Source organism: Aethalodelphis obliquidens, unplaced genomic scaffold (assembly GCF_003676395.1).
Source record: "Aethalodelphis obliquidens isolate GAN/ISIS:26980383/991018 unplaced genomic scaffold, ASM367639v1 scaffold16, whole genome shotgun sequence".
NCBI lineage: Eukaryota > Metazoa > Chordata > Mammalia > Artiodactyla > Delphinidae > Aethalodelphis > Aethalodelphis obliquidens.
The window spans coordinates 16368087-16385735 of record NW_020837960.1 but is presented as its reverse complement, the minus strand read 5'-3'; the positions used below and the strand labels follow the sequence as shown (position 1 = coordinate 16385735).

The 17649-nt window shown below is 37.1% G+C and overlaps 1 protein-coding gene across 8 annotated transcripts in view; it reads left to right on the top strand.

Moving 5' to 3' along the window:
* Positions 1-17649, top strand: part of CAB39L (calcium binding protein 39 like) — a 101883-nt gene that overhangs the window by 25603 nt on the left and 58631 nt on the right. For 3 of the 8 annotated variants that reach the window (XM_027116321.1, XM_027116322.1, XM_027116319.1), the window contains exon 4: positions 14318-14516. The exons of 4 other annotated variants lie outside the window; for them this stretch is intronic. The gene's annotated coding sequence lies outside the window, so the exon portion shown is untranslated. Of the gene's footprint in view, positions 1-14264; positions 14517-17649 lie in introns of those variants that run through there. One more of the 8 variants, XM_027116323.1, reaches the window with a different exon arrangement.

The following is a 17649-nucleotide window of genomic DNA, read 5'->3' as shown; positions in this document are numbered from 1 at the left end:
TGCCTGCTTTATGCTTTGCTGTAGTACCGTATGCTCTGGTGATCCCAGCCTGGCTTTGGCCTCTCTATCAGCCTGTGTCTTTAGGATTTTAGGGGAATATGAATTCTTAAAGGTCCTTTTCCTTGTCCTAAGTGGTTCTCTGAATATCCCTATTTCCCCTGATACCTTTGGTTTGTAAGAATTGAAAGAGGGCCTTAGAAATTAGATTACAGGTTTAGGCAGGATGCTCATCACTGCTCTACAGTATTCCATATTGTTGCACACTTCATATTCTTGATGCTCTCCTTTTTGTTCATAGTGATAGTATACTTTTCTGGTTCTCCTGTCCTTCTCTAACTACTGTTTCTTTAGTCAGTTTTTTCTATCACACCTTATAGACGTTCCTTAAAGGTTTGTTCTTGGCTTTCTTTTTGGTCTCTCATATTGCACTGGCAGAATGAGTGACCCCCCAATATATCTCTGGCTCTGTTTTCTCTCCAAGTTCTATGCTATGTGTTCAACTGCCTCTGTAGGCATCTATATCCAGAAGTCTTGCTGGCACCTCAAACTTGTTACATATCAAGCAACTGGTTATTTTGCAAAAATTTGTTTTTCCTTCGTTGGTCCTTATTTATTTTGGAAATATTACCCATCTACTCTTTCACACAGGCATGGAAACTCATCATATTGTCTCTTCTCTCAATTACCATCTACATTTATTCAGTTGCCAAACCTATTGTCTCTGATAGGTAGACTGCCTAGTTACTTTCATTGCCATCCTAGACTAGTGCAATTGCCTTTAATTTCATCTCCTCCTGTCTCTCTGCCTTCTTGATTCTTCTTACACACTGCCACATTCATATTCATGAAAGACAGTTTGATTACATCGTGGCTCCCTTTTGCCCACAAATTAACAGTTAAACTCATTAACCTAGTATTAAAGCTCTTCATAATCTGATCCCAACCTGTTTTTTTTCAGTTTTTTTTAGTGTCATTCACATAGCATTTGCTTCTGATAAGCTAAATTATTGCTTGTTATTTATATCTTGTACTTCCTAATACTGTGTTCTTATCTCCATGTGACCAAATCATACCCATCATTCAAAACTGAGTTCAGTGCACCTTTTCTATGAAACCTTCTGTGATTCCTCAAGGTATGTTTTTTTTGGCTCTTCTGAATTTTTTGGTATTTCATTAGTCTTTTCATTTGTAATTCATAACTTTTTGCCTTACACTCTAGTTATTTTTAGTACATGTCTTATATCCCCTAATAAAATATGAATTTCTTATTTTACTCTGTACCCCCAAAGAGCAGATTCCCTCAGATGGTTGGATGAATGAATCCTATACATTGAAGTGATAAGAAAGTTGTAACAGAGCCTTGCCATTGTCAAGTGTTCAGGGCCATTGCATTTAGTTGTATGGCTTGTCCACTGCCCAAAGCCTCCTGGCCAGGGAAGTGAGTGGGGCCTGAAATCCAGCTCACATCCCCACTTCTGTCACATCAAACTATGTGCCAGGCTGGTGCAGGGCTGCATCTGCCTGTGAAAAGGGTACTTGTTCTTTGTATGAAGGTGCTATCTGCTGGTTAATCTATGCGCCTGCTTGACTGCACCTGTCCCTTTTTCTGACTTTTACCAAAGTACCATATAAGCTAGTAGCAACCCTGAAAGTATGGACAGTATTAATTGAAGTTCATTATGAAAACTACTTTGTGTCACATAGAAAATACCCTCAAAATGTTTGTTAGAATGAAAGATGTGGATTAATCGAGTGTAAAATAAAGTATTGTTATAGAGCATCTCCTTGATAATTCGCTATTAATCTCAAATTCACAAATATTCTGGAATCCCTGCACCACTTCTGGAACCTCTGAGACTTCTTGTAATTTTCTTATTTAGATCAAATGGTTAAGAGTCCCGTTTCCCTTGCCCCCACCCCAACTCTGTCTTTTGCTTAGAGTAAATTAGACTAAACTCCAGGGTTTCTGTACTCCTATCCTATGCTTTTTAAAAATGCTGCATTCAGGGAATTCCCTGACGGTCCAGTGGTCAGGACTCTGTGATTTCACTGCCGAGGGCCCGGCTTCAGTCCCTGCTCAGGGAACTAAGATCCCACAGGCCTCGTGGTGTGGCCAAAAAAAAAAAAAAAAAGGCTGCACTCAAAATTCTTTTAACGGAATTCTTTTGGTCTAGTTGATATATAAGACAAATTTAGAAGTCCTTAAACACATAGTTAATTACTTGTTGGTGTGTGGGTTATGAGTATTTCTGGAGCACCTACTATAGCACTTGGCATCTACTAAGTGTTTCGTAAATGAGGTTGACTACAAACTGCTTGTGACTCCTCCAGTGGATCTGCCCCATTCAGGAGTAGTGATAGAGCAACTGCAAGTTGGATGATGTACTTTTAATATATGCTAGAGTTTTTTTGTTGTTGTTGTTTGTTTTTTATGAGTGGAGCAGTGTCTAACATTTAACAGTTAACTGAGTCAGGCATGTATGTATATTATTTCACTTGATGCTCACAACTAGTCCTGGAGTATATACTGTTATGTCCAATTTAAAGATATGTTACTTACGTACAATCTGTTTTCATTCAAATCTGGGTCTGCCTAATTTCAAAGATTTTATGGACTGTGAAACTAGGCACTTGATATGAGAAGAGTGTTCAGAATAGTTTATCACATAAAGGCCTTCAGAGACTATATATCTATATTTATTTATTACTAAATAGATATATGTAGAGATATATTTTATCTTGGCATTAGGGAAACAAGGCAGTCATTCCTTGGACTGGCATAGTAGATGTTACTGCTGAGGGCCAAATATTGCAGCTGCCACTGCAGTGCAGTACCAGTAGGGGGCCAGAGTAGTGCTAGAAAGTGAGAAAAAGATTGATGGTCTCAGCTTTGAGAGATTGCTCTGACATTTTGGAAATACAGCCAATAGGCAGGGGTGTCACCTAAATTTTGTAATTCAAGCTTCCTCCTTCCTAAAAAAAGCAGAAGGTGGAGATGGAAGCAGAGTTAGTATAAGAGAGAAAACAGACTAATGAAGAAGCTTTGTTATCTTGCTGAAGTTAAGAACTTTTAAAGATTTCCAAATTTGGCCAAGGATTAGCAATTAATGGACAATTGGAAATGTGTTTTCATTCTATCAATTAACCCCTATTTCAGTGCAACTTGGACACCTCTAAAGCATTTGTCCTCTGGCATTTCTTCTGTATTCTGCTTTTATGAAAGCAATTTGAGTATCTTTAAGCAAGTTCCAGGGCCACGATGTTAATTCTGTCTGAAATGGGAATTATGAGAAGAACTAGAGATATCTATGATACATGGATAGCATGACAAACTCCTAAGATAATAAATAGATTCTTTGCTTTGGGTCTCCCTTTTTGGCATAAGACTATTGAAGAAAAGTCAAATGTTATTCCTGGGCTACCTGAAGTTGTAGCTGTGGTATTTTGTACCTATACTGTAATCTTTAGGAAGAGAGAAAAATAGAGAAACAAAAGCATAGATGAGAAGCGAGGAGAAAAAAACAGTGAATGGAAGCAACCTAAGTGTCCGTCGACAGATGAATGGCTAAAGAAGATGTGGCACATATATACAATGGAATATTACTCAGCCATAAAAAGAAACAAAATTGAGTTATTTGTAGTGAGGTGGATGGACCTAGAGTCTGTCATACAGAGTGAAGTAAGTCAGAAAGAGAAAAACAAATACCGTATGCTAACACATATATATGGAATCTAAAAAAAAAAAAAGTGGTTCTCGTGAATCTAGGGGCAGGACAGGAATAAAGAACAGACATAGAGAATGGACTTGAGGACATGGGGAGGGGAAGGGTAAGCTGGGACGAAGTAAGAGTGTAACATTGACATATATACACTACCAGATGTAAAATAGATAGCTAGTGGAAAGCAGCTGCATGGCACAGGGAGATCAGCTTGGTGCTTTGCGACTACCTAGAGGGGTGGGATAAGGAGGGTGGGAGGGAGACGAAAGAGGGAGAGGATATGGGGATATACATATGCATATAGCTGATTCACTTTGTTATACAGCAGAAACTAAAACAACACTGTAAAGCAATTATACTCCAATAAAGATGTTTAAAAAACAAAACAAAACAGCGAGAGTAAGAGGTAAATACCACTTAAAAAAAAAAATCTGTAGTTACCCAAATTAGCAAAATTACAACAATAGGTTCACAGTACTTGTTAGCATACTCAACATATACATATATTTTACAGTGGTAAAAGAGTCATTTCTGCTTTTAACACTTGTTTTGAAAACACAAATTTGTTCCAATATGATTGACATATTAGGAAACATTTGAGCACGATGCAGATTTCTCATTTGCTTTTGTACAGTTTTACGAATGCAGAAAACCACCCAGCTGAACCAAGCCATGGAGAAATGCACAAAACATAAACCATGGAGAAATGCACAAAACATAGACATGCACAGACCTCAAGCATGTACCAGCTGTCTCTGTGTACCACATGTTATATGAGTCACATTCATCCATGTTTGGTGTTACAACTCTCCAGCTGATTTCAGATAATCCTATTTCCACTATTTTGAAATAATTTACAAGCTATAAGTCTCCTAACATCCACCACCATAAGCAAAATGTCAGGTCTTTTTCAAGGAAAAGTACCATATTTATTGTAGTATTTATGTATTTTTTTAAACCACTTAACATGTGTAAAAGTGTGCTACTATTTTTATTAGGTTCCTACTTTAAGAGAAAAAATATGTCACTGATGAAATTTTTGAGTATTGAGCTCCAACCTGGTTTTCCCCAGAATTCCTGTGGTTCTTATTGCATGATATTGCATAGCTTGGAGATTTTTAGGAACACTTACCTCATTTTGTAGCAAAACTGACTGTACATGTTAATTTTAGAACATTTGGAAAACACAAGAATGTATGAATGTAACCACTGGTGTTCCAACTAATGTTAACCTTTGGTATTGTTTCCATGTCCAAATAGAAGGAAATATTTATGTAAAAAATAGAACAAAAATTGGGGGCTCATATTCTTTACTAAGTTTAGCATCTTGGAATTTTTAAACTTGATATTATGCAATAAATATATCCCCATTTCTTTAAATGTTCTTAAACAACTTGACCGTGTTATTCTGTATTAATGAATGAACCCTGCTCAATATTCAGTAGGCATGCTGAATGGCCTGCAACTATGCTGGTTGTTTGGACATCTGCTTTGGTTGGCCAATGCCCATGCCACATGGACCCCAATGATTATAATCAATCACATACTTTGGACTTTAGTTTTGGGATTTTTTGCTATAAGTAGTGTAATAAATATCCCTGTATATTCTTCCTTGCATACTTATTCTTAGAATAAATTTGTAGACATTGAATTACTAAATAAAAAGGAAAATGAATATTTTAAGCCTTTTGCAACTTATTGTTAATATCCCTACAGGAAAAAGTTATGTTAATTTACACTCTGTGTTAAAGTACTAGAGTTCTTGTTTTATTTTACCTTCACCAACCTTAGAAGTATAATTAAAGCAAACACAAAAACAAACTTTATTATCTATTTAGGTAACTACAGTGTTATTGATCAGGAGAGAAGAACGTGGGGGAAATAGAGGCTGACCCCTTTCTATAGGGAGTTAAATATTGAAGTGGACCATGGGAAGTGGAGTGATGGATAGAACTGATAAATAGGAATTTATTTAAGTAATAAATGAGTGTACTAGGCTAAGAGGTCTTTAAGAAAATGCACGCAAGGTAAGGGTAAAAGGAGGCTATAAAATTTCTGCCTTCTTGCAATAAAAAATGCTGAATGAAAAAAAAATGCTGAATGACCCAATGATATGAGTAAAGTAGAAAAAAAAGGCGGGGTGAGGGGGAGAAAGTCTATTTAGGACCTTCCAGACATCACTTCCAGTTGCCAGATTTTAAGCCACCCTCCTCATGATAATGATATTGTAAATAAGCAAAGTCACAGGTTAATGAAATGAATCAATCATTCAAGTGGAGCAACATGTGATTTTGCAGAGCTCCACCTGGGTAGAATTTGAGTCAAAGGATTCTGAGTAAGAGATAATGAGCTCATATGGAAAAGGATAACTAAAAAGGCATATACAGAACCTGAGAGCCTAAGAACTTCCTAAGCATTATGCCTGCGTATTTGTCTCTCCAGTGTGATCACAGCCATGAGCTAAATTAGTTTGAGCAAAAGTAGGGAGGCACAAAGTGTGAGAAAGATATGATTAGAATCTAGGAGAAGCCTGAAAACCCAAGCATCTTTTTCTACTTCTGCCTTGTGGGGCAGTCAACCCCGAATACAGAGCAATCTAATAGGATGCAGCCTGGGTGTAAGGGGAAGTTCTCCCATTTTTTTGGAAGAAGAGACCAAGAAGGAAGCATTTTAACCTGGGGGATTGAGTAATGGGCAGACCAAGGAAGCTGGTTGGAGACAAAAATCACAACAGATTCAACAGTTTTTGGCTTTGATGAGTAGAAGACAAAAGGCAAAGTGATTAAAAGCCAAATGATAATCCAAGACCGTTGTATTGTCAAAGAAATTCAAGCCTGAGAAATAAAGTTCTGTCATCCCTTGGCAACTCCCAGACCCCTAAATCTGGCCCCCAAACAGGTAGACTGGCTTCAGCAGGAAAGCTGTCAGTCATGAACCATCCACAATGACCCTCTCAAATGTGACGTTGGAGGACAATTGATAGGGAGGATTCTCCCAGGGATTAGAGAGATTAGAACCAGGGGCAACCAGTTTGGTAGCTAAGGAACTCATCCCCAGGCAGGGAAGCTTGCTCTTCCTGTCCAGCAAAATATCATACATATTATAGATTAATGTTTCCTCACTTACCCTTTTTCATGTGGGAGTATTTATTCCTGGTATCCTGTGTTCCTTTTGCCTTGTTTATTAGATGTCCTGGGTGGGTGGGGGAGTAAATTTATAATTGAGCCATAGAATGCTAGACCATAAGGAGCTACTTCAAATTTGATTAAAAAGCATAAAACCAACAGAGATCTTGGAGCTGGATGCAGTAAGTAAACACTTTTGAGCAAGGGTAAGTGCACTGTTCCTCACATTTGGAAAACTTCTCTCTGGAGAAATGGCCCAGATCTGGGAGAAAGTAAATACAAGGTGAGCCTGCACCATTGTGTTGAACAAGAAAGCAATGAAAGTTCAAGGATTATTGAAACTGTATCAGAAGGATGTAGGAGCTATCTTGAAAGGACTCCCGCTGGCCTAATTTGTGGAAGTTTGAGCAATTGTTTTAGATACCTCTTATATACCATTGCAGATCCTCTAGGACTCACTTGTCTCATTTCACCTCTATGCAAACCCTCATGCAGGCATAACCTAATAGCTTCATCTCCTGTCATTCTGCAAGCCCTTTGCTACGTGTCACAGGGCTTCCATGTGGCCACTGCTCTGGGGTCCACTCAGTGCCCAGACCCACACATGTGCAACCGGGAAGAATAGAGGAGTTAAACTCAAGTGTAGGGGAGTTAGTTCCCTTTGGGGAAAGACTTTGATCAATCCAAGATAAGAACCAGTAGATAAATTCTTCCTCTTCCTTTCCCACCCTCCCACCCCCGAACCCTAGGGGTGATCCTGAAATGCAGTTCATATAGCTTCTAAGAGTTTCAGTCTGATAGATTTAACAGGTGGCCAGCTTGATGATGCATTGTCATATTGGCTGACATATTCCTTCTTTGTTTTATTCCCCTATTTCCTCATTGCTGCTCATTGTGATTGGATTTCTTATTAAAATAATATTACATGAGGCTTTTGCTTCAGACCCTGCTTTTGGGGGACAACCCAGGCTACAAGGACAGCACCAAAAAGAATAATGCCTGTAATTGATTGAAACATTGAATTTGTAAAAATTTGTGAACCTATAGTGATATTCAAGAGAAGAGAAAGACTTCCCCCACCAAAAAAACGTATCTCTCTTTGCCACCATTGGAAGTGAATATTACTAGCTTCCTACTCTCAAAATTGGTAATTAAATAAAGAGAATTAAACAATTAGAAGTATAGTTGAGGAGAAGCTCTTCTCTACAAAACAGTGCCAGCCAATATACATAGAAAGAATAGAATTTTTAAAATTACCGGTTTGCAACCCTGGTGAAGTAATTGATTTAGGGAAGGATCACCAATGAATACTAAAATCATTGGAGGAAGCACTGAGAGAGAATTGCATATTTGCAGGTTGAAAAAAATATCAGTCTATACCCTACTAGCTAGTCAAAAAGGGAAATGTCTTTTCAATAAAGAAATGTGCTATTATTACCCTAACTCAGTCATCAAACATAGATCACTAATAGTGGGACAATGAGACTGTTGCCTCTTGGTGTGATTCATTATGAACTTATCTTGTAAAAAATGTTTATGTTTTATTATGCTTTCAGAGCTAACTTCCTTTTTATAGGAAATACAGGGGATAGAAGAACAAGTTAAATGGCACCACAAAACACATTCTCAAAAGTTTCTGTAACAGAATTCTCTTGGTCTTTTGAAAAGTCCAGAATCAGTTTTTAAAAAGGAAGAGGAGGGAGGGCTTAACAAATTAAAACATTATTCTTAAATAGATCTGGTCTGAAAAAACTATCTTACCCAGAGATCAAATAAATATCAGCATTTTCTCATAGCTTTTTTATGGTTTAATGTTTCATTCCTGATAGTGATATTTTTGTCTTTTTTTCTTTGTCAGTCTTGTAAGATGTTGAGCAATTTTATTGATCTTTTCAAATAATCGGGTTCTGTTTCATTGATTTTTTTCATTGTTTTTCTGTTTCTAACTTTATTGATTTCTGCTCTTTATTATTTTCTTGGTTCTGCTTGCTTTGGGCTTAACGCCTCTAGTTTCTTCAGGTGGAAGCTGAGGTCATTAGCTTGAGGCATGCTTTCTTTTCTAATATAAGTGCTTAATGTTAAACACATCTCTCTAAATACTTCTTTACCTGCATCCCACAGATTTTGTTGTTAGGTTTTCCTTTTCATTCAGTTAAAAGTAATTTCTTTTCTTTTCCTTTTTAATTTTTGGCCATGCTGCATGGATTGCAGGATCTTAGTTCCCTGACCAGGGATCGAACTTGGGTCTATGGCAATGAAAGTGCCCAGTCCTAATCACTGGACTGCCAGGGAATTCCCCCAAATAATTTCTAATTTCTGCTTTTATTTCTTCTTTGACCAATAGATTACTTAGTAGTGTGCTATTTAGTTTCCAAATGTTTGGGAATTTCTCATATCTTTTATTATTGATTTCTAAGTTAATGTGATCAGAGAACATATTTTCTATGTTTGTATGTTTGATATATATCAGATCAAATTGGTTTTAGTGCTGTTCAAGTCTTTTATATACTTACTGATTTTCTACTTTTTCTATGAATTATTGAAAGAAGAGTATTTATATCTTGGACTATAGTAGTAGATTTGTATTTTTCTTCTTTCATTTCTCTCAGTTTAGTTTTCATTAAATTAGAAAATTTTTGGTCATTATTTCTTCAAACATTGTTTTCTGTTTCCCCTTTTCTCTGCTCTCCTTTTAGGACTCAAACAATGCATACATTAGGCTGCTTGAAGTTTTCCCATAGTTAGGAATGCTCGTTAATTTTTTTTTTTTTTTGGTCTTTTTTTTCCCTCAGTGTTTCTTTTTTTTTTTTTTTTTTTGCAGTACGCGGACCTCTCACTGTTGTGGCCTCTCCCGTTGCGGAGCACAGGCTCTGGACGCACAGGCCCAGCGGCCATGGCCCACGGGCCCAGCCACTCCGCGGCATGCGGGATCCTCCCATACCAGGGCACGAACCCATGTCCCCTGCATCGGCAGGCAGACTCCCAACCACTGCGCCACCAGGGAAGCCCTCAGTGTTTCATTTTGATAACTTCTGTTTTTTGTCTTCAAGTTTACTAATTATTTCTTCTGCAGTGTCTAATCTGTTCTTCCTATTTGGTGTAATTTTTATCTCAGAATTGTAGTTTTAATATTTAGAAATTTGATTTGTGTCTTTTTAATATATTCCAGGGCTCTCCTTAACAATACTTATGCTTTTTTATACTTTCTTAAACTTATGGAGTATATTTGTAATAGCTGTTTTAATGTCTTTTTGTACTAATGCTGTTACTTGTGTCATTTCTGAGCTATTTTCTATTAAGTTTTTCTCCTTATTATGCATGTGTTTTCCTGCTTTTGGCATGCCTGGTACTTTTTGACTGGATGCTAAACATGTGGATTCTATGTTGTAGTGTGCTAGATTTCTAAAAATTTTTAATTCTTCTCTAGGATACACTTAAGTTATTTGGAAACAATTTGATCCTTTCAAGCTCTCTTGTAACCTCTATTGGGGGGGACCAGAACAACCTTTAGGACTAATTTGGTCCTGCTACTGAGGCAATATTTTTCTGAGTACTCAACCCAATCTCCCATTTATTATGAGATTTCTTTATTCTGACTGTTGGGAACATGACCTATTTATTCTCAGCCTGTGTGTGTAGTGGGAATTCTTCAGCCTGCTTCTTTCCAGTGGTTCTTTCCTTGGCCTTGGAGAGTTTTCTCATGGACGTGCACTGATCAGTTCTCAGTGAAGATTTGAGGGGAACTTTTTGCAGATCTCTGGGGCTCTCTTTGTAGCTCTCCCTCTCTGGTATTTTGCCCTGTGAATTTTAGCCACATTGGCCTTCTTGAATTATCAACTCTGTCTTTTGAACTCAGGGAGACTGCCATGCTCTGCTTGGGTTCCCCTTCCTGCTCTGCAAACTGGGACAATTGTGAAGCTTACCTTTGTTTGTTTCCTTTCTCTTAGGGATTACTGGGCTGAGCTGCCTGGTGTCCAGTGTCTGAAAACCATTGTTTTATTAATTCTGTCCAGTTTTTTAATTATGTAAGATAGAAGAGTAAATCTAGTCCCTGTTACTCCATCATAGTCTGAAACAGAAGTCCCTATAATTGTACTTTTAATTCTCTGTCCAAATAATTTTTGAAAGAATGTTCTTTTTTAATTTTCACGTATTAATAGGGTATTTTTAAAGAACAGTTTGCTTATCTTCTGAAAAATTTAAAAATAACTTCTAGTTTTATTGTGTTGTATTTACAGAATGAAGTTTGCACTATTTCTCCTTTGAAAATTTACTGATGTCTTTGTGGCCTAATATAAGGTCACTTTTTGTGATTTCTTTGTATGCATCTTAAAAAATGGTATTTAGTAGGAATCAAATGTAAACATACATTCATATGCAGACAATCTGTTTAATTATGTATTAAATGCCTTTTCTTTATTTTGTGCCTTAGACTCCATCACAGATTGATATAAAGTCTAATTTTAAAGTGACTTTTAAAAAATCAGCCTTATAGTTATTCTAAGTTCTACCCTTACAAATTCTGAACTTCTTCAGTTATACCAGAACTCTTTGAGTATAATCTTAAGAAGATAGTAGGCTCTTAATACCCTTTAGGGTTTTGGGATAATTTCCATTTATTGTTTCTTTAAAAATAGGAAATAAGATTCCAGATTTAAAGAACTACTAATTTGAAGTAACAAACAGCAGACTAATCTCTAGGCTTCTTTTATTTATTTACTTATTTATTTTTGGCTGTGTTGGGTCTTCGTTGCTGCACACGGGCTTTCTCTACTTGCGGTGAGCAGGGGCTGCTCTTCGTTGTGGTGCACAGGCTTCTTACTGTGGTGGCTTCTCTTGGTGCGGAGCATGGGCTCTAGGTGCATGGGCTTCAGTAGTTGCAGCATGCAGGCTCAGTAGTTGTGACTCACGGGCTCTAGAGCACAGGCTCAGTAGTTGTGGCTCACGGGCTTAGTTGCTCTGTGGCATGTGGGATCTTCCCGGACCAAGGATCAAACCTGTGTCCCCTGCATTGGCAGGTGGATTCTCAACCACTGCACCACCAGGGAAGCCCTAGTCTTCTTGATGCCTAATTTTTAGGTGTTAAAATTTCCTTGTAACATATTTAAATTTCTAAACTGTACTTTAAATAAGCCAGATAAAGAAATATATTTTAAAATAAGTATATATGTTAAGAAATATATATTTAACATATATGATATATAGATTAAGTAATAAAGCCAAGATTTATTCACTTATTTTTCATAAGGATAAACAACTAAGTACATATAATTACCTTTCAATTTATTTAAGCTCATATTCTTTTTTTTTTTTTTTTTTTGCGGTACGCGGTCCTCTCACCGCTGTGGCCTCTCCCGTCGCGGAGCACAGGCTCCGGACGCGCAGGCTCAGCGGCCATGGCTCACAGGCGCAGCCGCTCCGTGGCATGTGGGATCTTCCCGGACCGGGGCACGAACCCACGTCCCCTGCATTGGCAGGCGGACTCTCAACCACTGCGCCACCAGGGAAGCCCATAAGCTCATATTCTTTTTTTTTTTTTGCGTTACGTGGGCCTCTCACTGCTGTGGCCTCTCCCGCTGCGGAGCACAGGCTCCGGACGCGCAGGCCCAGCAGCCATGGCCCGCGGGCCCAGCCGCTCCGCGGCGCGCGGGATCCTCCCGGACCGGGGCACGAACCCACGTCCCCTGCACCGGCAGGCGGACTCCCAACCACTGCGCCACCAGGGAAGCCCTAAGCTCATATTCTTAAGCTCATATTTTAGTTCTGCAGAGAGTAAGATTAAAGTAATAATAGGTCTAACAACTATTTCGTCAGCTCTATAATTGGGAGATCTGTTAGAAGAGCACAAGACTTTTGAGTGGAAACATAGTGGGAGACAGAGAACCTAAAAGTCTTTGGCACTAAAGAACTGGAACAGAGGACTTCCCTGGTGGCTCAGTGGTTAAGAATCCACCTGCTGATGCAGGGGACACGGGTTCGATCTTTGGTCCGGGAAGATCCCACGTGCCGTGGAGCAACTAAGCCCGTGCACCGCAACTACTGAGCCTGCGCTCTAGAGCCCATTGAGCCACAACTACTGAGCCCGCGTGCCACAACTACTGAAGCGGCACGCCTAGAGCTGGTGCAGCAGGAGAAGCTACGGCAATGAGAATCCCACGCACCGCAGCGAAGAGTAGCCCCTGCTCGCCGCAACTAGAGAAAGCCCGCGCACAGCAACAAAGACCCAACACCAAAAATAAGTTAATTAATTAATTAATTAAAAAAAGAAAACCCCAAAGCAGGCTCTGACTAGCATCCTCACAGAGCTAGCATGTATTCCAAGCTTACCTTTTAACTCCAAAGAATCTAATAAAGGCCATCTAAGCCTGTCACTAGCCATCCCACTCAGCCTTCTACCTAATTCCTCATCCTCAAACCTTGCAGAAAGATCCATAATTTTAAGAAATTTTACTCTATAATTATACATGTATATTAATGAAAAAATGTTTTTTGAAACCTTTAGCTTTTAAAATTCTCATTGAAGAGGTATTACGTATCCTGACAAATAGTGCTTTTGTGTGATGGGGTGGGGAGGGAGGGGGAGACATTCTACACCAAATAGTTACATTTGGTTTGCACATAAATGGTGTAAGCTGCTCCATTTAATAGTTTTGGTGTTAATATTTCTCTATGTTCTTTATAATTTCCTTTTTATAACTAAATTGATTCTAAGTTTCAAAATATACCGTATTTTTTAATAAATTAAGTTTTCACAAAATTACACTGAAATTAAATTATGAATACTCATTCTAACACCTCCCTTGCTTTTTAGAATCTTCTGATCCGTAGTCAGAGGCGTTATCCATTGTGCCAACGCCCCCTCCCCCCCACCTCCCTTGCTTTTTAAAATCTCAAGATTAAATTAATAATACTGTGTATTTACTTGCTACACTTTCTTATTATGATTGGGAATAGCATCTTCCCTGGGAATCTAACATATTAGCAAATGAATCTGTTATTATCACTATCAACATGCCTTTGTTATTTAAATTTTTAAACAAGATGGTCAGGCCAATTTAATTTGTTGACAAAACCATGCATGAACAAGTATAGGACTTAAAAGGAAAAAATGTGATGAGAAAAAAATTTTGTTTATACCTAGACTCTTTTGTTTTCCTTTGGCCAAGAATTAAATTTGCCTCAACTTAATTGCTTTACACACATCTTGTGACATTGCATGATTGGGAAGGAGGAAGAAAAAGAGGGAGCTGTGACTGTGTGGTATGTATCTAAAAGAGTGCATTAGAGGAGGAGAGGAGAACGCATAAGCAAGCTGGTTTGACCAGAAACAGAACTGCCTGTGACAGATTAAGAGACAAGCAAGGCTTGGAATCTGAGAGCAAGCAAAGAGAGTGGAAATTTACAGCTGCCCTGTGTGAGTGTTCAGTGATCATTTTCTGCTAACTTTTTCCGGTGGTAACTTACTCTTCAAAGAGGGAGACAGAAAGTCAAGACAGGATTGTGGAAACTCTTCTCTGCCACGCTTTGGTAATAGGAGGCACCCTCTATTAAATGGAAGATAAAGGCTACTTCATCTAAAGTGCTTTGAGCCCCAGAGAGAGCTGTCTTCAGCACCTCACCACGTGTCTACTTTTCGTTGCTTAGGCGAGCCTGGGCTTTTCTGTAACATTTGGTGAGTATCAACCAGGTTACCTATAATGGTTCACAGAGATGGAATTAATATGATAACCTTTAGTTTAGCTGAGGTTTTACAGTTATTGCTTATATTTTCATTTTAAACTGTGCTGTTACCTTGTTTCTTTGTGCATGATAAACTGCTGTTACTAGGAGAGGTTTTAAAAAACAACTACAAAACAATACTTCTCTGTTGCCTAAGGCACTTGAATCATTACCAACTATTCCGTGTCCATGGAATATCTTATTTTGGAAATGGGTTTTTATTTACAAAGAGTTTCCAAAAATAAAATAGTGGCAGGATACCATTTTTCATGTTTCTCTTTCAACTGAATAAAAATTCAAAAGTTACCTCGTTCCGTCTATTTTCAGTAAATTTAAAATAATCATTGTGATGTTTGATATTATCAATTACTCATCTAGCATTCCCTCATAATTCAATTAGAAATGTTAATGATGCCATTAAATAAAGGGATATGTAATTTGAATGTTGAATGCTTCTGTTAGAGCCAATAAGTGACACATGATTTTTTTCAAAGTTCTGGAGTGAAAATAAAAATTAGACAATTTACATATCAAACTTACCATTTGATACAAAATGAATGCACATTTCAAATTAAGGAATAAGGCAGTTATTTTGTTCTTATAGCTGGCACCAAACTCTTATATAATATTGTTGTTCTGCTGAAGAACTATTTTAACCAGATGCATATATGTATGTAAACAATAGAGAAGAGAAAAAAGAAAAAAACTCTTAAAATATATATTCACAGTCCAATAAAAACTTCATTTGTACAATCTTAACTTGGGAGATTGTATGCTAATTTTATATGTTTTTTTAAAGGCATCGATGGAAGGCATGTAATCATTCTTCTGTGTAAGAAGGAAGTATATATTGTTAGCTGCAGAAGTGAGTCATTGCTTAAAGATGCATCATTCTAAGCAATGTTTCTAGTTTGCCAGCCTCAAAAAAGATGTCCTTAGTTATTGATTCAAGTGAGTCCTTTAAGGCAGAACAACTTAGCAGAAATGAAAACTTAAGCAAGGTGTCAATGAACCTATTAAAAGGGTTTGTACTCTAGATATAATGTAAAACTACTGTACTTTCTCTAATATTTCCTGTATGTGTGCAGAAGCCTGTAGAACAGGTTTTGTTTTGTGGAGTTTTTTTAACCTATTGACCAGTGTATAAAAAGAAACTCAGCTTGTCTGTGAAAACCTTTTTAGGACTAGTATCTTATACTTGAAGTCAAAAGTAAATACAATAGAGATTATATCACAAACTAAATTTTACTTCTTTACAGAATTTCCCACACTCAGTCCTTAGACTGATGGAAGATTTACACATAGCTTCACAATCTTCCAAATAATTTTTTATTTTAAACTAGTAATTCATTGGTATTATCTTAGTAGTGGCACCATTTCTTAAGCCTATAGGATTGTAAATATAGAAATAAAAACTAAGCCATCCCCAATTTCCAAGTGTTTTGTACCTTAGAAGTTTATTTGTGAGTGGGTTGTTGGGAATTTGGGAACCATCTTCTCTGGGAAACAATTTAACAAATAATGATTGCTTGGTGTTTATTATAGCCTAAGTTTATATTTCACTTACACAATAGAAAAACCATCACCACCCTGAAAAATATTAGAAAATCAATTACAGTGATGAAACTAAATATAAAAACAATTACAAGTTGAATAAGACATTATTTTTCCTAAATATTAATACTTGAAGAAAAGCAGTATGTTTATAAACAGCATTTCTAGGTACTTTTATGAGCTTCCAAGATAAATTGCACTGTTTATGAGATCTAATCTTATATTAAAATCAGTGATTTTTCTTTTCCTTGCTATAGGAATATTTCTAGCCATTGCTTTTATGCTTATCAGCCATTTCTGAGATCTAGCCCAGTGTCTGGCATATAAGTAGGTACCTAATAAATAGTTACCAGATAGGGACTGAACTCTTTCTTTGGTTTACAAAAATGGAACTGAGTAGTTTTTCCAAGGTACCCCAAAAAGGAAAGGGGTTTAGGAGCACACAGTTTTCATTACGAGAAAGAGAGAGCCAAGAATTGAATTTTAAGAAGCAAACAAAGCAATAGTAGTACAGAATAGGCCTAACTGTTAAGAGAAAAAGAGAAGACTGTGGTGTAACTTGGGGGTAATCTTGAATGAGTAGGGATGATGATGAGGGGAGGCAATTTATAAGCTTGGTATCTTGAGTACATGGGACATTCTGAAGTAAGGTGTCAACTTTAACTCAGAAGAATTATGTATTTGCATATGTGTACTAGGACCCATATGAAGAAATGTGGCCTATTCGGAAAACTCAAATTAGGTCTATCCAAATTAAGTTTAGTTACGCTGGCCCTAAAAGTTTCTCTACAATAATGGATAATAATCTGGAAAATGTATATATATAGATATAACTGAATCACTTTGCTGTATACCTGAAACCAACACAATATTGTAAATCAACTATACTTCAATTTTTTAAAAAAAGTTTCTCTAAAAGGCCAAGATATAAAATGTTAAAGTTAGTACTGCAGTAAACATATGTAATGAAATAAACAATACAATGAATGCAGATTATACTTAGATGATTTTTAGTGGCAGAAAAACCTTTCCATCTGATCAAAAAATACTTTCTATGTTCTATTTCAAATCATATTTTAAAAGTAATGATTTTGAGTAGTTCCAAGTGGCATATAATAGGTGCTTAATAAATATTTGTTGAATTATTGAATGAAATAATGTGGAATAGTTTGGACAATTTTCCATTTCTGAGGTATGGATGTCTGTGTACATGCATGTATAGATTTATAATGCAGCTTAAAGATAATATTTAGCTGAGATTCCCTTAAGAAGGAAAAAATCTCTGTTAGCATGCTTTTTAATTATGGACATACTTAGTGTTCCACTGGTAATTAAAATAGTTGGTTTAAGATGAAATCTTTGCTGTTTCTAAATGAAATAATAAATATTTAATTTTATGACTTATATGTCTTAAATTTCCAGCAGAAACTCATCTAGTCTCTTCCAGCTGTGGAAGGATGAGAGGTCATATTAACTTACCCATCCAGAAGAACTTTACAATCCTGGAAGTCTATAGGATGAGAGATAATTTC